The 22,703-nt window shown below is 41.6% G+C and overlaps 10 non-coding genes across 10 annotated transcripts; all 10 read right to left on the reverse strand.

The window, feature by feature from the left end:
- Window positions 1-2,347: 2,347 nt before the first annotated feature.
- LOC117700411 (small nucleolar RNA SNORD115) lies at window positions 2,348-2,424 on the reverse strand. The gene has a single exon (XR_004605473.1). It is a non-coding gene; the product is annotated as a small nucleolar RNA SNORD115 (small nucleolar RNA).
- Window positions 2,425-6,123: 3,699 nt separating this feature from the next.
- Window positions 6,124-6,200, reverse strand: LOC117700255 (small nucleolar RNA SNORD115). The gene has a single exon (XR_004605426.1). It is a non-coding gene; the product is annotated as a small nucleolar RNA SNORD115 (small nucleolar RNA).
- Window positions 6,201-8,032: 1,832 nt separating this feature from the next.
- On the reverse strand, window positions 8,033-8,109 carry LOC117700352 (small nucleolar RNA SNORD115). The gene has a single exon (XR_004605464.1). It is a non-coding gene; the product is annotated as a small nucleolar RNA SNORD115 (small nucleolar RNA).
- A 1,840-nt stretch (window positions 8,110-9,949) lies between these two features.
- LOC117699847 (small nucleolar RNA SNORD115) lies at window positions 9,950-10,026 on the reverse strand. Its single transcript, XR_004605307.1, has one exon. It is a non-coding gene; the product is annotated as a small nucleolar RNA SNORD115 (small nucleolar RNA).
- Window positions 10,027-11,864: 1,838 nt separating this feature from the next.
- Window positions 11,865-11,941, reverse strand: LOC117700294 (small nucleolar RNA SNORD115). Its single transcript, XR_004605435.1, has one exon. It is a non-coding gene; the product is annotated as a small nucleolar RNA SNORD115 (small nucleolar RNA).
- A 1,834-nt stretch (window positions 11,942-13,775) lies between these two features.
- On the reverse strand, window positions 13,776-13,852 carry LOC117699958 (small nucleolar RNA SNORD115). Its single transcript, XR_004605329.1, has one exon. It is a non-coding gene; the product is annotated as a small nucleolar RNA SNORD115 (small nucleolar RNA).
- Window positions 13,853-15,689: 1,837 nt separating this feature from the next.
- LOC117699860 (small nucleolar RNA SNORD115) lies at window positions 15,690-15,766 on the reverse strand. Its single transcript, XR_004605309.1, has one exon. It is a non-coding gene; the product is annotated as a small nucleolar RNA SNORD115 (small nucleolar RNA).
- A 1,833-nt stretch (window positions 15,767-17,599) lies between these two features.
- Window positions 17,600-17,676, reverse strand: LOC117700249 (small nucleolar RNA SNORD115). Its single transcript, XR_004605423.1, has one exon. It is a non-coding gene; the product is annotated as a small nucleolar RNA SNORD115 (small nucleolar RNA).
- Window positions 17,677-19,517: 1,841 nt separating this feature from the next.
- On the reverse strand, window positions 19,518-19,594 carry LOC117699973 (small nucleolar RNA SNORD115). The gene has a single exon (XR_004605331.1). It is a non-coding gene; the product is annotated as a small nucleolar RNA SNORD115 (small nucleolar RNA).
- Window positions 19,595-21,435: 1,841 nt separating this feature from the next.
- LOC117699853 (small nucleolar RNA SNORD115) lies at window positions 21,436-21,512 on the reverse strand. The gene has a single exon (XR_004605308.1). It is a non-coding gene; the product is annotated as a small nucleolar RNA SNORD115 (small nucleolar RNA).
- Window positions 21,513-22,703: the final 1,191 nt, after the last annotated feature.

Genomic DNA, 22,703 nt, shown 5'->3' on the forward strand with positions numbered 1-22,703 from the left:
CAAAGCAGGCTTAAAGATACATTCCAGGACTAAAACTTCCTCAAACACCTTTGCTTTTCTTGGTTCTCAACAACAGACCATGACTTGCTTGCTCCCAAGTAGCCTGATGCTTACTACACAACCTTTTCAGACATCCCCCTGCTGGCATGCTACTTCCCTGTTGTGATTATCATATAGGTGCTCCCACAAATCTAGCAGAGACAATGCCATCTCCTGGAACCTGCCTGGGGGGACAAGCTACATTTCTCCAGCCACCTCTTCTGACTGAAGACCCCAGGGATAAACGCTGAGACCCAGACACATGCTGAGATCCAGAGATTATTGGTGAAGATTCCAGAGACACACACTGAGTCCTACAGAAGACAGATCCAGACCCACCAGATACAGATACACAATCTTTTCAAAGTCAAATAGCTAAAAGTTACATGTTAGTGTAGAGTGAAAAATTATAAAGATCATTTTATAAAATATATTACAGGCCTTTTCTTTACCCCTAGACCCCAGCAAAAGAATACAGGTTCACTAGTTCCAGAAAGCAGAATTGAATGTAAGATTTTGGGCCTTCACTGCCCCAGGATACATTCCACATTCCAGGAGGGGTACATTATCCCTGAGTCATTGGACACTTGATAGATTAACATTCAAGAAAGGAAGGGAGAGACTAATTAATATTCCTTTGACCTCAGGGAAGAGAACCCACCTGTGGGTGGGGAAGGCCCAAAGCAGTAAGACACATTCCTGACCACAAAGAAAGATGCAAGTCATCTGGGTGGTTCCAGGAACTAGCTAACGTTCCACTGTTTTTATGTTATGTTTCCATGGTTACCCCTTCCTGCCTTGAGGTCTTCCCAGTATTCCAGAAAGCTGTAATTTAAGTCTAACTAGATGTTCTGCTAACCTAGATAAGCTTCCACCTGCAGGAACTGTCCTCCACCCCCATTGACTAGTACAGCCTGCTGATGTTAAAAAATTGTAAATCAACCAATCATGTGTAACCAAGTGAAAATTCCTCTCTTTCCCCACCCCTTGCTATAAAAAGCCCCACAGCTTGCTGGTCTTTTGTCAAATTCAGCTCCTGCGTGGGCAAGCGATTTGACCATTGGCTAGCCAACTCTCCCTAATAAACCTCTGCTGATTGCATCTAGGTATGGTGTCTTGCGATTTTTGGGTGGCCGTGATTTCCCGAGACTTGAGTAAGGGTCTCCTGAGTTTGGGGGTCTTCATTAGTAAAGAAAACATAATGTCTGTCTAGATTAATCAGATGTTATTACCCTTAAACTGTACCACCTGTGTTTAATTGTTTCAATGATCCCTTGCCTTACTAACCCCCAAACCCAGCTCCCTTTAACCTGTGGCTTAATTGTCCCGCACCCTATGGTCTTCATACTGTTTACTTTTGATTTCTTCATCCAAAATTCTCACTACAAATGACAGTTACCCCCTATTTTTTTTTAAAAAAAAGAAAAAAAGGAGGAGTTATGAGGCTGTGGGCTGTGAGAAGCAGCTGGGTGATTAGTCAAGTCAGAGCTTGGAAGACTGGAACCTTACTGGATGGCAGGAGTTCTACTCTGCTGCCAGGCCCTGGTTCTTTCATTTAACTTCACCATGCAACAACAACTCCAAGAGAGAGGTCTATGGCAACAGTCATGAGGAACAGGCCTCAGGCCCTAGAGAAATTTACATACTAACGAGGTACCTGAAGGCCAGAGGGTCTCAGGTCTCAGGTCTGCCATGGGTTTTTTTTTTTGGGGGGGGGTGCATCCAGATCCATCTACCATCTGCTATGACATTGAAGCCTGTAAAAACCCATGGACTTTCTCTTGTCATTGGGGCTGTGCCATGAGGAACCCTGGAGCCACAGCAGCCAGGTCTAACTTTCAGCTGGAGGAACCCTCAGTGATCTCCAGCCACATTAATTACAACTCACAATCAAGAATCTCTTGGCTTGTTTGGTATTATTTATTCCATATACTCAAGCACATGAATATTGCTGAGACTCCCACTGTAATAAGTGAAGGCAAAGCCATATAGAAGAGAAGAAATTAGCCAAGATATTTCCCCTTAATTGATATCACTGATTTCCTTGGCTTCAAGAGGGCATGCCAGATGACAGCAAAACACCAGAAAAGACAGGGGCATGACAAATGTTGATGCCATGTAGACTTGTAGACAAGTTGAGTATGAGACTAAGTGATTGTTGGAAAGCAGTGTTTCAAAACAAAAAAGCAAAGGAGTTCAATATTTCTTAGAAGGTATCAAAGGACAATGCCATCTGAGAAATTGAGGCAAGTCCCCCAAGAGGTATCCAAAAAGTTAAAGGACCTCCTGTAACCGTGTCTTCCTGGGTGGGCCTCAGAACACACCTAAAGGCTTATTTTGATGACATCACCTCTTTTAATGACATTGTGTTGTCATCATTGACCCAGGCAAAGGTACAACAAAGCCACTTATGATAATATATCAACGAAAACAAGCTGTGACAAGGCTCATCAACCCTACGTCAGAGTTGGACATAAGCACACAGAAGTGGAGAGGACTGAGAGAACAAATGGTCTTCCAAAAACATAAGGGAAAACTTCCTTGTAAGTTAGAAAAAGGACTTCTAGATATGAGGAAAGGTCAAGATGTCAAGGCACTTTTTTACCCGTCCTTATTTCAAAATTTATGGTGAGAGAAATTGTGTAAGTACTTTCATTAATAATGCCTTTAACCATATTCCAGTATCACAGAATTCTTTAGAGAGTCAGGGGCACACGTCATAGTGAAGAATGTTCTCTCACAATTCTTATCTATAGCCTCTTCTCTATGAAGAAGCCCGACACCCAAAAGCTCTCTTGGCTACTTTGCTACAAACATCACTGAAAGCATAAAATACCAACTTGTCCCAAGCCAGACGAACTGCTTAATCTAGAAAGAGCAGCCAGTTTATATATGAATTAAACTTCAACTCTTTGGAGGTGCCAACACTTTGCTTGAGCTCCCCAAGAGATTTAAAAAGGAAAATATACAGGCAAGCTCTTAGAGATTAGGAAGTCTGTTTGAAGGAACGTGTGTTGATCATATTAACATGGGGGCCAGGATCATTCCCCTGCAAGGTCTAAACTGAATGTCTCAAGTCATTGGGAAATATTTTGTTGCATTCTGAAGAGAGTCAGAGGGAGAAAGGATAGTGACAAATGTTCTGCCATGGAAGTATTTGTCTTAAGGTTCAATGGATTGAAGTGCCATGAAACTGAAAAGGTGACCTTAGCTCCTGAATCTAAACTGAGGCAAGTTGACATTTATGCCAGTGGCCTAAGGTTCCATAAGACAAGGCCTGACCTATGAAAACCTTCTTGGCTAGAAAGTTTTTTTTTAATGGATGATTGAAAAGGGAAGTTTAGCAAGAGGATAATCAAATAATTTGAACTAAATTAGGAAGGAATTGGTTCCATGGCAACCCAGACAACTTCAACTAACACCCATGTGTAAATTCCCACTGGAATGAAAATTTTGAGAAAATTTGCTAGACTTTTGGTCCCTTGTCAAGACATCATATGGTGGTTGCCATGGTGGCTGTTTATAGATTATTTCTGTCTCAGTAATCAAGTCCCTGTTTCTTGGTTCTCAAGTCATCTGAAATACAGTACTGAGAACAGGCTTGGAAGCCTCTGTTGAGATCCTGTAACTCCACATGTTGTGAGAAACTAAGATGCAGACACCATGTTCAGCAGTTCAAGGCTCTTGATTGCCCTTCTTTATTTCAAAATTTATGGTGAGAGAAATTGTGTAAGTACTCTCACTAATAATGCCCTTATCCATACTTCAGTATCTCAGATTTCTTAAGAGAGTCGGGGCAAAGGATCTTCTCTCATGAAAAGATTTGAGTGGATGGTCGGCAGCTGACATTCATCCTAAAGCCAGGTTCAGACCTAAATGTTTTAGTTAGGACAGATGACAGAGGTTCTGGTTAGTCAACAAAATGATGGACTGGGTGTTAGGATTATCTTGTACCTCACTGGTACAAATTGGGATAATTATGCTATAATTGTATTTTGAGAGAAATGTTTCATTTTAAAAGGAAGGGTGATATGTAGGAGGAACTAAGGTGGGAGGAGTACTGAGAGGAAGAGAAGGAGTAAGAGGAGGAGGAGAAGAATGAGAGAAGAAGCTAGGTGATGAAAGAGAGAAACAGGGGGAAGACATGGAGACAGATGTTCATGTATCTCCACCAGCCAAAGATTGTTTATATATCTAGATTGGGTAGTAAGTTACACATCTGATTGAGCAATACCAAATTTATAAAGCCTTTGATTAACATTTCTAAAAATGTATAAGTGAAAAAAGGAAAAAGGGGAATGGGATAGGGGATTTCTAAGGGGGGGAATGAGGAAAGGGGATGACAATGGATGTGTAAAAAAATATCCAATAAAAAAATGGAAAAAAAAGGCCGGGCGGTGGTGGCACACACCTATAATCCCAGCACTTGGGAGGCAGAGGCAGGCAGATTTCAGAGTTCAAGGCCAGCCTGGTCTACAGAGTGAGTTCCAGGACAGCCAAGGCTACAAAGAGAAACACTGTCTTGAAAAACAAAAACAAAAACAAAAAATGGAAAAAAACAGAAAATTCAGGAAAACGAAACAAACAAAAAAAATCTTCTCTCACAATTCTTATCTACAGCCTCTTCTCTATGAAGAAGCCCCACACCCAAAAGCTCTCTTGGCTACTTTGCTACAAAAGACATGAAAGCAAAAAGTAGCAACTTGTCCCAAGACAGACTTACTTCTTAATCTAGAAAGAGCAGCAAGTACATACATGACTTTAACCTCAACACTCTGGAGGTGTCAACACTTTGCTTGAGCTCTCCAGGTGATTTAAAAAAGACAGAATACAGAGAACCTCATAGAGATTTTAGAGTCTGTTTGAAGGAACTAGTGTGTTTCTCATTCTAAATTGAGGGGCAGGATGGTTCACCTGCTGGGTCTAAACTGAATATCTCAAGTCACTGGGAAATACTTTTTCTTGCATTATGCAGTGTGTCAGAGGCAGAAGGGATAGTGACAAATGTTCTGCCATGGAAGCATTTGTATTAAGGTTTAAGGAATTGCAGTATCATGATAATGAAAAGGTGATCCTACTTCAATAATTTAAATTGAGGCAAGTTGACAATTATCCAAGTGGCTACAGGTTCCAGAAGATAACACCTGACCTATGAAAACATCCTTGCCTGGCAAGTTTTTTGTAATGTATGATTGAGAAGTGAAGGTAAGCAGGAAAATAATCAAATGCTTTGAAGGAAATTGGGAAGGAATTGGTTCCATTGCAACCCAGACAACTTCAAATAACACCCATATGTAAATTCCCACTGGAATGAATTTCTGGGAAAATTTGCTAGACTTTTGGTCCCTTGGCAAGACATCATATGGTGGTTGTCCATGGTGGCTGGTTATAGATAACTTCTGTCTCAGTAATCAAGGCTCTGTTTCTTGGTTCCCATGTCATCTTAAAGAGAGTCCTGAGAACAGGCTTGGAAGCCTCTGTTGAGATCCTGAAACTGCTCATGTGGTGAGCAAGGAAGATGCAGATACCATGTTCAGCAGTTAGTTATCCTCTTATTGCATCAAGGGTGGCTCCTATTAATGGGGCTAGGAATAATCAGATTTTAAGAAAATTCCTGTACCCTCGTAAATGTATATGTCTACATGGTAGAACTTAACCCACAATCGAAAATCTCCTGGCGTGTTTGGATTTATTGTTTAGCTATCCTTAAGCACTTGAGTTTGGCTGAGCCTCACACTGTAATACACAAAGGCACAAGCTATAGAGAAGGGAAGACATTAGCACAGATGATTCCACTTACCTGACATCTCTGATTGTTTTGGCTCCAAGAAGGCATGCCACATGACTGCAAAACACCAGAAAAGACAGGGGCATAAGCAATGTGGATGCCATGCAGACTTGTACACAAGTTGAGTAAAAGACTTAGTGATTGTTAGTAAGCAGTGTTTCCCAGCAAAGGAGAACAAGGATTTTGAAAATTTCTCAGAAGGTGTCAAAGGACAAGGCCATTTGAGTACTTCAGGCAAGTCCCCCAAGAGGTGTCCAAAGACTTAAAGAACCTCCTGTAACCCTGTCCTCCTGGGCGGGCCTCAGCATACACCTACAGGCTTATTTTGATGTCATCACCTCTCTTCATGACATTGGGTTGTCATCATTGACCCAGGCTGGGAAAACACAGCCACCTATGATTATATATCACCCAGACCCAGTTCTTACCAGGCTCACCAACACTGCCTCCATGTTAGAAAAGGGCCCATGGAAATGGAGAGAGCTGCAGCATCCAATGGTCTTCCAAGGACTCAAGGGCAACCTTCTTTGTAAACTTGAAAATTGACTTCTCTGTAGGAGGAAAGATCAAGATGTCAAGGCTCATGATTGCCCTTCTTTATTTCAAACTTTATGGAGAGAGAATTTGTGTAAGTACTCTCATTAATAAAGCCCATTTCCATACTCCAGTATCTCAGAATTCTTAAGAGTGTCAAGGGCACAGCTGATCATGAAGTATGTTCTCTCACAATTCCTATCTACAGCCACTTGTCTATGAAGAAGCCCCACCCCCAAAAGCTCTCTTGGCTAATTTGCTACAAGAAACATGGAAAACACAAAGTAGCAACTTGTCCACAGACAGGCTTAATTCTTTATCTAGAAAAGCAGCCAGTGCATATATGCCTTTAACCTCAACTCTCTGGACGTTCCAACACTTTGCTTGAGCTCCTCAAGTTATTTTAAAAAGCACAGTATACAGACAACCTCACAGAGATTTTAGAGTCTGTTTGAAGGAAGTTGTGAGTTTCTCATTCTACCTTGAGGGGAAGGATCATTCACCTGCAAGGTCTAAACTGAATGTCTCAAGTCATTTTGAAACACATTTTCTTGCATTCTGCAGTGTGTCAGAGGCAGAGTGGATAGTGACAAATGTTCTGCCATGGAAGCATATGTCTTAAGGCTTAAAGTATTGCAGCACCATGATACTGAAAAGATGACCCTAGTTCCTGAATCTAACTTGAGGCAAGTTGACTTTTAGCACAGTGGTCTCAGGTTCCAGAAGATAAGGCTTGACCTATGAAAAATTCCTTCCATGGCAAGTTTTTTTTGAGGATGGTTGAGGGGTGAAGTTTAGCAAGAAAAGAATCCAATACTTTGAAGAAATTTGTGAAGGAATTGTTTCCATTGCAACCCAGACAACTTCAACTAACACCCATATGTAAATTCCCTCAGGAATGAAGATTTTGGGAAAATTTTCTAGACCTTTGGTCCCTTGTCAAGACATCATGTGGTGGTTGGCAATGGTGGATTTTTAGAGACTACTTTTGTCTCAGTAAGCAAGGCTCTGGTTCTTGGTTCCCATGTCATCTTAAAGAGAGTCCTGAGAACAGGCTTGGAAGCCTCTGTTGAGATCCTGTAACTGCTCATGTGGTGAGCAAGGAAGATGCAGATACCATGTTCAGCAGTTAGTTATCCTCTTATTGCATCAAGGGTGGCTCCTATTAATGGGGCTAGGAATAATCAGATTTTAAGAAAATTCCTGTACCCTCATAAATGTATATGTCTACATGGTAGAACTTACCCAAAATCGAAAATCTCCTGGCGTGTTTGGATTTATTGTTTAGCTATCCTTAAGCACTTGAGTTTGGCTGAGCCTCACACTGTAATACATAAAGGCACAAGCTATCGAGAAGGGAAGACATTAGCACAGATGATTCCACTTACCTGACATCTCTGATTGTTTTGGCTCCAAGAAGGCATGCCACATGACTGCAAAACACCAGAAAAGACAGGGGCATAAGCAATGTGGATGCCATGCAGACTTGTACACAAGTTGAGTAAGAGACTTAGTGATTGTTAGTAAGCAGTGTTTCCCAGCAAAGGAGAACAAGGATTTTGAAATTTTCTCAGAAGGTGTCAAAGGACAAGGCCATTTGAGTTCTTCAGGCCAGTCCCCCAAGAGGTGTCCAAAGACTTAAAAACCTCCTGTAACCCTGTCCTCCTTGGGGGGCCTCAGCGTACACCTACAGGCTTATTTTGATGTCATCACCTCTCTTCATGACATTGGGTTGTCATCATTGACACAGGCTAGGAAAACACAGTCACTCATGATTATATATCACCCAGACCCAGTTCTTACCAGGCTCACTAACACTGCCTCCATGTTAGAAAAGGGCCCATGGAAATGGAGAGAGCTGCAGCATCCAATGGTCTTCCAAGGACTCAAGGGCAACCTTCTTTGTAAGTTTGAAAAATGACTTCGCTGTAGGAGGAAAAATCAAGATGTCAAGGCTCTTGATTGCCCTTCTTTATTTCCAAATTTATGGAGAGAGAATTTGTGTAAGTACTCTCATTAATAAAGCCCATTTCCACACTCCAGTATCTCAGAATTCTTAAGAGTGTCAAGGGTACAGCTGATCATGAAGTATGTTCTCTCACAATTCCTATCTACAGCCACTTGTCTATGAAGAAGCCCCACCCCCAAAAGCTCTCTTGGCTAATTTGCTACAAGAAACCTGGAAAACACAAAGTAGCAACTTGTCCCAAGACAGGCTTAATTCTTTATCTAGAAAAAGCAGCCAGTGCATATATGCCTTTAACCTCAACTCTCTGGACGTGCCAACACTTTGCTTGAGCTCCTCAAGTTATTTTAAAAAGCACAGTATACAGACAACCTCACAGAGATTTTAGAGTCTGTTTGAAGGAAGTTGTGAGTTTCTCATTCTACCTTGAGGGGAAGGATCATTCACCTGCAAGGTCTAAACTGAATGTCTCAAGTCATTTTGAAACACATTTTCTTGCATTCTGCAGTGTGTCAGAAGCAGAGTGGATAGTGACAAATGTTCTGCCATGGAAGCATATGTCTTAAAGCTTAATGTATTGCAGTACCATGATACTGAAAAGGTGACCCTAGGTCCTGAATCTAACTTGAGACAAGTTGACATTTAGCCCAGTGGTCTCAGGTTCCAGAAGATAAGGCTTGACCTATGAAAAATTCCTTCCATGGCAAGTTTTTTTTTTTTTTTGAGGATGGTTGAGGGGTGAAGTTTAGCAAGAAAAGAATCCAATACTTTGAAGGAATTTGGGAAGGAATTGTTTCCATTGCAACCCAGATAACTTCAACTAACTCCCATATGTCAATTCCCTCTGGAATGAAGATTTTGGGAAAATTTTCTAGACCTTTGGTCCCTTGTCAAGACATCATGTGGTGGTTGGCAATGGTGGATTTTTATAGACTACTTTTGTCTCAGTAAGCAAGGCTCTGTTTCTTGGTTCCCATGTCATCTTAAAGAGAGTCCTGAGAACAGGCTTGGAAGACTCTGTTGAGATCCTGTAACTGCTCATGTGGTGAGCAAGGAAGATGCAGATACCATGTTCAGCAGTTAGTTATCCTCTTATTGCATCAAGGGTGGCTCCTATTAATGGGGTTAGGAATAATCAGATTTTAAGAAAATTCCTGTAGCCTCGTAAATGTATATGTCTACATGGTAGAACTTACCCAAAATCGAAAATCTCCTGGTGTGTTTGGATTTATTGTTTAGCTATCCTTAAGCACTTGAGTTTGGCTGAGCCTCACACTGTAATACACAAAGGCACAAGCTGTAGAGAAGGGAAGACATTAGCATGGATGATTCCACTTACCTGACATCTCTGATTGTTTTGGCTCCAAGAAGGCATGCCACATGACTGCAAAACACCAGAAAAGACAGGGGCATAAGCAATGTGGATGCCATGCAGACTTGTACACAAGTTGAGTAAGAGACTTAGTGATTGTTAGTAAGCAGTGTTTCCCAGCAAAGGAGAACAAGGATTTTGAAAATTTCTCAGAAGGTGTCAAAGGACAAGGCCATTTGAATATTCAGGCAAGTCCCCTAAGAGGTGTCCAAAGACTTAAAGAACCTTCTGTAACCCTGTGCTCCAAGTTGGGCCTCAGCGTAAATCTAGAGGCTTATTTTGATGTCATCACCTCTCTTCATGACATTGGGTTGTCATCATTGACCCAGGCTAGGAAATTACAGCCACTCATGATTATATATCACCCAGACCCAGTTCTTACCAGGCTCACCAACACTGCCTCCAATTAGAAAAGGGCCCATGGAAATGGAGAGAGCTGCAGCATCCAATGGTCTTCCAAGGACTCAAGGGCAACCTTCTTTGTAAGTTTGAATAATGACTTCTCTGTAGGAGGAAAAATCAAGATGTCAAGGCTCTTGATTGCCCTTCTTTATTTCCATATTTAAGGAGAGAGAATTTGTGTAAGTACTCTCATTAATAAAGCCCATTTCCACACTCCAGTATCTCAGAATTCTTAAGAGTGTCAAGGGCACAGCTGATCATGAAGTATGTTCTCTCACAATTCCTATCTACAGCCACTTGTCTATGAAGAAGCCCCACCCCCAAAAGCTCTCTTGGCTAATTTGCTACAAGAAACATGGAAAACACAAAGTAGCAACTTGTCCACAGACAGGCTTAATTCTTTATCTAGAAAAGCAGCCAGTGCATATATGCCTTTAACCTCAACTCTCTGGACCTGCCAACACTTTGCTTGAGCTCCTCAAGTTATTTTAAAAAGCACAGTACACAGACAACCTCACAGAGATTTTAGAGTCTGTTTGAAGGATGTTGTGAGTTTCTCATTCTACCTTGAGGGGAAGGATCATTCACCTGCAAGTTCTAAACTGAATGGCTCAAGTCATTTTGAAACACACTTTCTTGCATTCTGCAGTGTGTCAGAGGCAGAGTGGATAGTGACAAATGAACTGACATGAAAGCATAAGTCTTAAGGCTTAATGTATTGCAGTACCATGATACTGAAAAGGTGACCCTAGTTCCTGAATCTAACTTGTGGCAAGTTGACATTTAGCCCAGTGCTGTCAGGTTCCAGAAGATAAGGCTTGACCTATGAAAAAATACATGCCAGGCAAGTTTTTTTTTTTTTTGAGGATGGTTGAGGGGTGAAGTTTAGCAAGAAAAGAATCCAATACTTTGAAGGAATTTGGGATGGAATTGTTTCCATTGAAACCCAGACAAGTTCAACTAACACCCATATGTAAATTCCCTCTGGAATGAAGATTTTGGGAAACTTTGCTAGACCTTTGGTCCCTTGTCAAGACATCATGTGGTGGTTGGCAATGGTGGATTTTTATAGACTACTTTTGTCTCAGTAATCAAGGCTCTGTTTCTTGGTTCCCATGTCATCTTAAAGAGAGTCCTGAGAACAGGCTTGGAAGCCTCTGTTGAGATCCTGTAACTGCTCATGTGGTGAGCAAGGAAGATGCAGATACCATGTTCAGCAGTTAGTTATCCTCTTATTGCATCAAGGGTGGCTCCTATTAATGGGGCTAGGAATAATCAGATTTTAAGAAAATTCCTGTACCCTCGTAAATGTATATGTCTACATGGTAGAACTTAACCCACAATCGAAAATCTTCTGGCGTGTTTGGATTTATTGTTTAGCTATCCTTAAGCACTTGAGTTTGGCTGAGCCTCACACTGTAATACACAAAGGCACAAGCTATCAAGAAGGGAAGACATTAGCACAGATGATTCCACTTACCTGACATCTCTGATTGTTTTGGCTCCAAGAAGGCATGCCACATGACTGTAAAACACCAGAAAAGACAGGGGCATAAGCAATGTGGATGCCATGCAGATTGCACACAAGTTGAGTAAAAGACTTAGTGATTGTTAGTAAGCAGTGTTTCCCAGCAAAGGAGAACAATGATTTTGAAAATTTCTCAGAAGGTGTCAAAGGACAAGGCCATTTGAGTACTTCAGGCAAGTCCCCCAAGAGGTGTCCAAAGACTTAAAGAACCTCCTGTAACCCTGTCCTCCTGGGCAGGCCTCAGCGTACACCTACACACTTATTTTGATGTCATCACCTCTCTTCATGACATTGGGTTGTCATCATTGACCCAGGCTGGGAAAACACAGCCACTTATGATTATATATCACCCAGACCCAGTTCTTACCAGGCTCACCAACACTGCCTCCAGGTTAGAAAAGGGCCCATGGAAATGGAGAGAGCTGCAGCATCCAATGGTCTTCCAAGGACTCAAGGGCAACCTTCTTTGTAAGCTTGAAAATTGACTTCTCTGTAGGAGGAAAGATCAAGATGTCAAGGCTCATGATTGCCCTTCTTTATTTCAAAATTTATGGAGAGAGAATTTGTGTAAGTACTCTCATTAATAAAGCCCATTTCCATACTCCAGTATCTCAGAATTCTGAAGAGTGTCAAGGACACAGCTGATCATGAAGTATGTTCTCTCACAATTCATATCTACAGCCACTTGTCTATGAAGAAGCCCCACCCCCAAAAGCTCTCTTGGCTAATTTGCTACAAGAAACATGGAAAACACAAAGTAGCAACTTGTCCCAAGACAGGCTTAATTCTTTATCTAGAAAAAGCAGCCAGTGCATATATGCCTTTAACCTCAACTCTCTGGACGTTCCAACACTTTGCTCGAGCTCCTCAAGTTATTTTAAAAAGCACAGTATACAGACAACCTCACAGAGATTTTAGAGTCTGTTTGAAGGAAGTTGTGAGTTTCTCATTCTACCTTGAGGGGAAGGACCATTCACCTGCAAGGTCTAAACTGAATGTCTCAAGTCATTTTGAAACACATTTTCTTACATTCTGCAGTGTGTCAGAGGCAGAGTGGATAGTGACAAATGTTCTGCCATGGAAGCATATGTCTTAAGGCTTAATGTATTGCAGTACCATGATACTGAAAAGGTGACCCTAGTTCCTGAATCTAACTTGTGGCAAGTTGACATTTAGCCCAGTGCTGTCAGGTTCCAGAAGATAAGGCTTGACCTATGAAAAATTCCTTCCATGGCAAGTTTTTTTTGAGGATGGTTGAGGGGTGAAGTTTAGCAAGAAAAGAATCCAATACTTTGAAGGAATTTGGGATGGAATTGTTTCCATTGAAACCCAGACAAGTTCAACTAACACCCATATGTAAATTCCCTCTGGAATGAAGATTTTGGGAAACTTTGCTAGACCTTTGGTCCCTTGTCAAGACATCATGTGGTGGTTGGCAATGGTGGATTTTTATAGACTACTTTTGTCTCAGTAATCAAGGCTCTGTTTCTTGCTTCCCATGTCATCTTAAAGAGAGTCCTGAGAACAGGCTTGGAAGCCTCTGTTGAGATCTTGTAACTGCTCATGTGGTGAGCAAGGAAGATACAGATACCATGTTCAGCAGTTAGTTATCCTCTTATTGCATCAAGGGTGGCTCCTATTAATGGGGCTAGGAATAATCAGATTTTAAGAAAATTCCTGTACCCTCGTAAATGTATATGTCTACATGGTAGAACTTAACCCACAATGGAAAACCTTCTGGCGTGTTTGGATTTATTGTTTAGCTATCCTTAAGCACTTGAGTTTGGCTGAGCCTCACACTGTAATACACAAAGGCACAAGCTATAGAGAAGGGAAGACATTAGCACAGATGATTCCACTTACCTGACATCTCTGATTGTTTTGGCTCCAAGAAGGCATGCCACATGACTGCAAAACACCAGAAAAGACAGGGGCATAAGCAATGTGGATGCCAGGCAGATTGTACACAAGTTGAGTAAAAGACTTAGTGATTGTTAGTAAGCAGTGTTTCCCAGCAAAGGAGAACAAGGATTTTGAAAATTTCTCAGAAGGTGTCAAAGGACAAGGCCATTTGAGTACTTCAGGCAAGTCCCCCAAGAGGTGTCCAAAGACTTAAAGAACCTCCTGTAACCCTGTCCACCTGGGCGGGCCTCAGCGTACACCTACAGGCTTATTTTGATGTCATCACCTCTCTTCATGACATTGGGTTGTCATCATTGACCCAGGCTGGGAAAACACAGCCACCTATGATTATATATCACCCAGACCCAGTTCTTACCAGGCTCACCAACACTGCCTCCATGTTAGAAAAGGGCCCATGGAAATGGAGAGAGCTGCAGCATCCAATGGTCTTCCAAGGACTCAAGGGCAACCTTCTTTGTAAACTTGAAAATTGACTTCTCTGTAGGAGGAAAGATCAAGATGTCAAGGCTCATGATTGCCCTTCTTTATTTCAAACTTTATGGAGAGAGAATTTGTGTAAGTACTCTCATTAATAAAGCCCATTTCCATACTCCAGTATCTCAGAATTCTGAAGAGTGTCAAGGGCACAGCTGATCATGAAGTATGTTCTCTCACAATTCCTATCTACAGCCACTTGTCTATGAAGAAGCCCCACCCCCAAAAGCTCTCTTGGCTAATTTGCTACAAGAAACATGGAAAACACAAAGTAGCAACTTGTCCCAAGACAGGCTTAATTCTTTATCTAGAAAAAGCAGCCAGTGCATATATGCCTTTAACCTCAACTCTCTGGACATTCCAACACTTTGCTCGAGCTCCTCAAGTTATTTTAAAAAGCACAGTATACAGACAACCTCACAGAGATTTTAGAGTCTGTTTGAAGGAAGTTGTGAGTTTCTCATTCTACCTTGAGGGGAAGGACCATTCAACTGCAAGGTCTAAACTGAATGTCTCAAGTCATTTTGAAACACATTTTCTTGCATTCCACAGTGTGTCAGAGGCAGAGTGGATAGTGACAAATGTTCTGCCATGGAAGCATATGTCTTAAGGCTTAATGTATTGCAGTACCATGATACTGAAAAGGTGACCCTAGTTCCTGAATCTAACTTGTGGCAAGTTGACATTTAGCCCAGTGGTGTCAGGTTCCAGAAGATAAGGCTTGACCTATGAAAAAATACATGCCTGGCAAGTTTTTTTTTTTGAGGATGGTTGAGGGGTGAAGTTTAGCAAGAAAAGAATCCAATACTTTGAAGAAATTTGGGATGGAATTGTTTCCATTGAAACCCAGACAAGTTCAACTAACACCCATATGTAAATTCCCTCTGGAATGAAGATTTTGGGAAACTTTGCTAGACCTTTGGTCCCTTGTCAAGACATCATGTGGTGGTTGGCAATGGTGGATTTTTATAGACTACTTTTGTCTCAGTAAGCAAGGCTCTGTTTCTTGGTTCCCATGTCATCTTAAAGAGAGTCCTGAGAACAGGCTTGGAAGCCTCTGTTGAGATCCTGTAACTGCTCATGTGGGAGCAAGGAAGATGCAGATACCATGTTCAGCAGTTAGTTATCCTCTTATTGCATCAAGGGTGGCTCCTATTAATTGGGCTAGGAATAATCAGATTTTAAGAAAATTCCTGTACCCTCTTAAATGTATATGTCTACATGGTAGAACTTAACCCACAATCGAAAATCTTCTGGCGTGTTTGGATTTATTGTTTAGCTATCCTTAAGCACTTGAGTTTGGCTGAGCCTCACACTGTAATACACAAAGGCACAAGCTATAGAGAAGGGTAGACATTAGCACAGATGATTCCACTTACCTGACATCTCTGATTGTTTTGGCTCCAAGAAGGCATGCCACATGACTGCAAAACACCAGAAAAGACAGGGGCATAAGCAATGTGGATGCCATGCAGACTTGTACACAAGTTGAGTAAAAGACTTAGTGATTGTTAGTAAGCAGTGTTTCCCAGCAAAGGAGAACAAGGATTTTGAAAATTTCTCAGAAGGTGTCAAAGGACAAGGCCATTTGAGTACTTCAGGCAAGTCCCCCAAGAGGTGTCCAAAGACTTAAAGAACCTCCTGTAACCCTGTCCTCCTGGGCGGGCCTCAGCGTACACCTGGAGGCTTATTTTGATGTCATCACCTCTCTTCATGACATTGGGTTGTCATCATTGACCCAGGCTGGGAAAACACAGCCACTTATGATTATATATCACCCAGACCCAGTTCTTACCAGGCTCACCAACACTGCCTCCATGTTAGAAAAGGGCCCATGGAAATGGAGAGAGCTGCAGCATCCAATGGTCTTCCAAGGACTCAAGGGCAACCTTCTTTGTAAACTTGAAAATTGACTTCTCTGTAGGAGGAAAGATCAAGATGTCAAGGCTCATGATTGCCCTTCTTTATTTCAAACTTTATGGAGAGAGAATTTGTGTAAGTACTCTCATTAATAAAGCCCATTTCCATACTCCAGTATCTCAGAATTCTTAAGAGTGTCAAGGGCACAGCTGATCATGAAGTATGTTCTCTCACAATTCCTATCTACAGCCACTTGTCTATGAAGAAGCCCCACCCCCAAAAGCTCTCTTGGCTAATTTGCTACAAGAAACATGGAAAACACAAAGTAGCAACTTGTCCACAGACAGGCTTAATTCTTTATCTAGAAAAGCAGCCAGTGCATATATGACTTTAACCTCAACTCTCTGGACGTGCCAACACTTTGCTTGAGCTCCTCAAGTTACTTTAAAAAGCACAGTATACAGACAACCTCACAGAGATTTTAGAGTCTGTTTGAAGGATGTTGTGAGTTTCTCATTCTACCTTGAGGGGAAAGAACATTCACCTGCAAGTTCTAAACTGAATGGCTCAAGTCATTTTGAAACACACTTTCTTGCATTCTGCAGTGTGTCAGAGGCAGAGTGGATAGTGACAAATGTTCTGACATGGAAGCATAAGTCTTAAGGCTTAATGTATTGCAGTACCATGATACTGAAAAGGTGACCCTAGTTCCTGAATCTAACTTGAGGCAAGTTGACATTTAGCCCAGTGGTCTCAGGTTCCAGAAGATAAGGCTTGACCTATGAAAAATTCCTTCCATGGCAAGTTTTTATTTGAGGATGCTTGAGGGGCAAAGTTTAGCAAGAAAAGAATCCAATACTTTGAAGGAATTTGGGAAGGAATAGTTTCCATTGCAACCCAGACAACTTCAAATAACACCCATATGTAAAATCCCTCTGGAATGAAGATTTTGGGAAAATTTGCTAGACGTTTGGTCCCTTGTCAAGACATCATGTGGTGGTTGGCAATGGTTTATTTTTATAGACTACTTTTGTCTCAGTAAGCAAGGCTCTGTTTCTTGGTTCCCATGTCATCTTAAAGAGAGTCCTGAGAACAGGCTTGGAAGCCTCTGTTGAGATCCTGTAACTGCTCATGTGGTGAGCAAGGAAGATGCAGATACCATGTTCAGCAGTTAGTTATCCTCTTATTGCATCAAGGGTGGCTCCTATTAATGGGGCTAGGAATAATCAGATTTTAAGAAAATTCCTGTACCCTCTTAAATGTATATGTCTACATGGTAGAATTTAACCCACAATTGAAAATCTTCTGGCATGTTTGGATTTATTGTTTAGCTATCCTTAAGCACTTGAGTTTGGCTGAGCCTCACACTGTAATACACAAAGGCACAAGCTATAGAGAAGGGAAGACATTAGCACAGATGATTCCACTTACCTGACATCTCTGATTGTTTTGGCTCCAAGAAGGCATGCCACATGACTGCAAAACACCAGAAAAGACAGGGGCATAAGCAATGTGGATGCCATGCAGATTGTACACAAGTTGAGTAAAAGACTTAGTGATTGTTAGTAAGCAGTGTTTCCCAGCAAAGGAGAACAATGATTTTGAAAATTTCTCAGAAGGTGTCAAAGGACAAGGCCATTTGAGTACTTCAGGCAAGTCCCCCAAGAGTTGTCCAAAGACTAAAGAACCTCCTGTAACCCTGTCCTCCTGGGCGGGCCTCAGCGTACACCTACAGGCTTATTTTGATATCATCACCTCTCTTCATGACATTGGGTTGTCATCATTGACCCAGGCTGGGAAAACACAGCCACTTATGATTATATATCACCCACACCCAGTTCTTACCAGGCTCACCAACACTGCCTCCAGGTTAGAAAAGGGCCCATGGAAATGAAGAGAGCTGCAGCATCCAATGGTCTTCCAAGGACTCAAGGGCAACCTTCTTTGTAAGTTTGAAAATTGACTTCTCTGTAGGAGGAAAGATCAAGATGTCAAGGCTCATGATTGCCCTTCTTTATTTCAAAATTTATGGAGAGAGAATTTGTGTAAGTACTCTCATTAATAAAGCCCATTTCCATACTCCAGTATCTCAGAATTCTTAAGAGTGTCAAGGGCACAGCTGATCATGAAGTATGTTCTCTCACAATTCCTATCTACAGCCACTTGTCTATGAAGAAGCCCCACCCCCAAAAGCTCTCTTTGCTAATTTGCTACAAGAAACATGGAAAACACAAAGTAGCAACTTGTCCACAGACAGGCTTAATTCTTTATCTAGAAAAATCAGCCAGTGCATATATGCCTTTAACCTCAACTCTCTGGACGTGCCAACACTTTGCTCGAGCTCCTCAAGTTATTTTAAAAAGCACAGTATGCAGACAACCTCACAGAGATTTTAGAGTCTGTTTGAAGGAAGTTGTGAGTTTCTCATTCTACCTTGAGGGGAAGGACCATTCACCTGCAAGGTCTAAACTGAATGTCTCAAGTCATTTTGAAACACATTTTCTTACATTCTGCAGTGTGTCAGAGGCAGAGTGGATAGTGACAAATGTTCTGCCATGGAAGCATATGTCTTAAGGCTTAATGTATTGCAGTACCATGATACTGAAAAGGTGACCCTAGTTCCTGAATCTAACTTGTGGCAAGTTGACATTTAGCCCAGTGCTGTCAGGTTCCAGAAGATAAGGCTTGACCTATGAAAAAATACATGCCAGGCAAGTTTTTTTTTTTTTTGAGGATGGTTGAGGGGTGAAGTTTAGCAAGAAAAGAATCCAATACTTTGAAGGAATTTGGGATGGAATTGTTTCCATTGAAACCCAGACAAGTTCAACTAACACCCATATGTAAATTCCCTCTGGAATGAAGATTTTGGGAAACTTTGCTAGACCTTTGGTCCCTTGTCAAGACATCATGTGGTGGTTGGCAATGGTGGATTTTTATAGACTACTTTTGTCTCAGTAATCAAGGCTCTGTTTCTTGGTTCCCATGTCATCTTAAAGAGAGTCCTGAGAACAGGCTTGGAAGCCTCTGTTGAGATCCTGTAACTGCTCATGTGGTGAGCAAGGAAGATGCAGATACCATGTTCAGCAGTTAGTTATCCTCTTATTGCATCAAGGGTGGCTCCTATTAATGGGGCTAGGAATAATCAGATTTTAAGAAAATTCCTGTACCCTAGTAAATGTATATGTCTACATGGTAGAACTTAACCCACAATTGAAAATCTTCTGGCGTGTTTGGATTTATTGTTTAGCTATCCTTAAGCACTTGAGTTTGGCTGAGCCTCACACTGTAATACACAAAGGCACAACCTATAGAGAAGGGAAGACATTAGCACAGATGATTCCACTTACCTGACATCTCTGATTGTTTTGGCTCCAAGAAGGCATGCCACATGACTGCAAAACACCAGAAAAGACAGGGGCATAAGCAATGTGGATGCCATGCAGACTTGTACACAAGTTGAGTAAAAGACTTAGTGATTGTTAGTAAGCAGTGTTTCCCAGCAAAGGAGAACAAGGATTTTGAAAATTTCTCAGAAGGTGTCAAAGGACAAGGCCATTTGAGTACTTCAGGCAAGTCCCCCAAGAGGTGTCCAAAGACTTAAAGAACCTCCTGTAACCCTGTCCTCCTGGGCGGGCCTCAGCGTACACCTACAGGCTTATTTTGATGTCATCACCTCTCTTCATGACATTGGGTTGTCATCATTGACCCAGGCTGGGAAAACACAGCCACCTATGATTATATATCACCCAGACCCAGTTCTTACCAGGCTCACCAACACTGCCTCCATGTTAGAAAAGGGCCCATGGAAATGGAGAGAGCTGCAGCATCCAATGGTCTTCCAAGGACTCAAGGGCAACCTTCTTTGTAAACTTGAAAATTGACTTCTCTGTAGGAGGAAAGATCAAGATGTCAAGGCTCATGATTGCCCTTCTTTATTTCAAACTTTATGGAGAGAGAATTTGTGTAAGTACTCTCATTAATAAAGCCCATTTCCATACTCCAGTATCTCAGAATTCTTAAGAGTGTCAAGGGCACAGCTGATCATGAAGTATGTTCTCTCACAATTCCTATCTACAGCCACTTGTCTATGAAGAAGCCCCACCCCCAAAAGCTCTCTTGGCTAATTTGCTACAAGAAACATGGAAAACACAAAGTAGCAACTTGTCCCAAGACAGGCTTAATTCTTTATCTAGAAAAGCAGCCAGTGCATATATGCCTTTAACCTCAACTCTCTGGACGTTCCAACACTTTGCTTGAGCTCCTCAAGTTATTTTAAAAAGCACAGTATACAGACAACCTCACAGAGATTTTAGAGTCTGTTTGAAGGAAGTTGTGAGTTTCTCATTCTACCTTGAGGGGAAGGACCATTCACCTGCAAGGTCTAAACTGAATGTCTCAAGTCATTTTGAAACACATTTTCTTGCATTCTGCAGTGTGTCAGAAGCAGAGTGGATAGTGACAAATGTTCTGCCATGGAAGCATATGTCTTAAAGCTTAATGTATTGCAGTACCATGATACTGAAAAGGTGACCCTAGGTCCTGAATCTAACTTGAGACAAGTTGACATTTAGCCCAGTGGTCTCAGGTTCCAGAAGATAAGGCTTGACCTATGAAAAATTCCTTCCATGGCAAGTTTTTTTTTTTTTTTTTGAGGATGGTTGAGGGGTGAAGTTTAGCAAGAAAAGAATCCAATACTTTGAAGGAATTTGGGAAGGAATTGTTTCCATTGCAACCCAGATAACTTCAACTAACTCCCATATGTCAATTCCCTCTGGAATGAAGATTTTGGGAAAATTTTCTAGACCTTTGGTCCCTTGTCAAGACATCATGTGGTGGTTGGCAATGGTGGATTTTTATAGACTACTTTTGTCTCAGTAATCAAGGCTCTGTTTCTTGGTTCCCATGTCATCTTAAAGAGAGTCCTGAGAACAGGCTTGGAAGACTCTGTTGAGATCCTGTAACTGCTCATGTGGTGAGCAAGGAAGATGCAGATACCATGTTCAGCAGTTAGTTATCCTCTTATTGCATCAAGGGTGGCTCCTATTAATGGGGTTAGGAATAATCAGATTTTAAGAAAATTCCTGTAGCCTCGTAAATGTATATGTCTACATGGTAGAACTTACCCAAAATCGAAAATCTCCTGGTGTGTTTGGATTTATTGTTTAGCTATCCTTAAGCACTTGAGTTTGGCTGAGCCTCACACTGTAATACACAAAGGCACAAGCTGTAGAGAAGGGAAGACATTAGCATGGATGATTCCACTTACCTGACATCTCTGATTGTTTTGGCTCCAAGAAGGCATGCCACATGACTGCAAAACACCAGAAAAGACAGGGGCATAAGCAATGTGGATGCCATGCAGACTTGTACACAAGTTGAGTAAGAGACTTAGTGATTGTTAGTAAGCAGTGTTTCCCAGCAAAGGAGAACAAGGATTTTGAAAATTTCTCAGAAGGTGTCAAAGGACAAGGCCATTTGAATATTCAGGCAAGTCCCCTAAGAGGTGTCCAAAGACTTAAAGAACCTTCTGTAACCCTGTGCTCCAAGTTGGGCCTCAGCGTAAATCTAGAGGCTTATTTTGATGTCATCACCTCTCTTCATGACATTGGGTTGTCATCATTGACCCAGGCTAGGAAATTACAGCCACTCATGATTATATATCACCCAGACCCAGTTCTTACCAGGCTCACCAACACTGCCTCCAATTAGAAAAGGGCCCATGGAAATGGAGAGAGCTGCAGCATCCAATGGTCTTCCAAGGACTCAAGGGCAACATTCTTTGTAAGTTTGAATAATGACTTCTCTGTAGGAGGAAAAATCAAGATGTCAAGGCTCTTGATTGCCCTTCATTATTTCCATATTTAAGGAGAGAGAATTTGTGTAAGTACTCTCATTAATAAAGCCCATTTCCACACTCCAGTATCTCAGAATTCTTAAGAGTGTCAAGGGCACAGCTGATCATGAAGTATGTTCTCTCACAATTCCTATCTACAGCCACTTGTCTATGAAGAAGCCCCACCCCCAAAAGCTCTCTTGGCTAATTTGCTACAAGAAACATGGAAAACACAAAGTAGCAACTTGTCCACAGACAGGCTTAATTCTTTATCTAGAAAAGCAGCCAGTGCATATATGCCTTTAACCTCAACTCTCTGGACGTGCCAACACTTTGCTTGAGCTCCTCAAGTTATTTTAAAAAGCACAGTACACAGACAACCTCACAGAGATTTTAGAGTCTGTTTGAAGGATGTTGTGAGTTTCTCATTCTACCTTGAGGGGAAGGATCATTCACCTGCAAGTTCTAAACTGAATGGCTCAAGTCATTTTGAAACACACTTTCTTGCATTCTGCAGTGTGTCAGAGGCAGAGTGGATAGTGACAAATGTACTGACATGAAAGCATAAGTCTTAAGGCTTAATGTATTGCAGTACCATGATACTGAAAAGTTGACACTAGTTCCTGAATCTAACTTGAGGCAAGTTGACATTTAGCCCAGTGGTGTCAGGTTCCAGAAGATAAGGCTTGACCTATGAAAAAATCCATGCCTGGCAAGTTTTTTTTTTTTTGAGGATGGTTGAGGGGTGAAGTTTAGCAAGAAGAGAATCCAATACTTTGAAGGACTTTGGGAAGGAATTGTTTCCATTGCAACCCAGACAACTTCAACTAACACCCATATGTAAATTCCCTCTGGAATGAAGATTTTGGGAAAATTTGCTAGACTTTTGGTCCCTTGTCAAGACATCATGTGGTGGTTGGCAATGGTGGATTTTTATAGACTACTTTTGTCTCAGTAATCAAGGCTCTGTTTCTTGGTTCCCAT

This window comes from Arvicanthis niloticus, chromosome 1 (assembly GCF_011762505.2).
Source record: "Arvicanthis niloticus isolate mArvNil1 chromosome 1, mArvNil1.pat.X, whole genome shotgun sequence".
NCBI lineage: Eukaryota > Metazoa > Chordata > Mammalia > Rodentia > Muridae > Arvicanthis > Arvicanthis niloticus.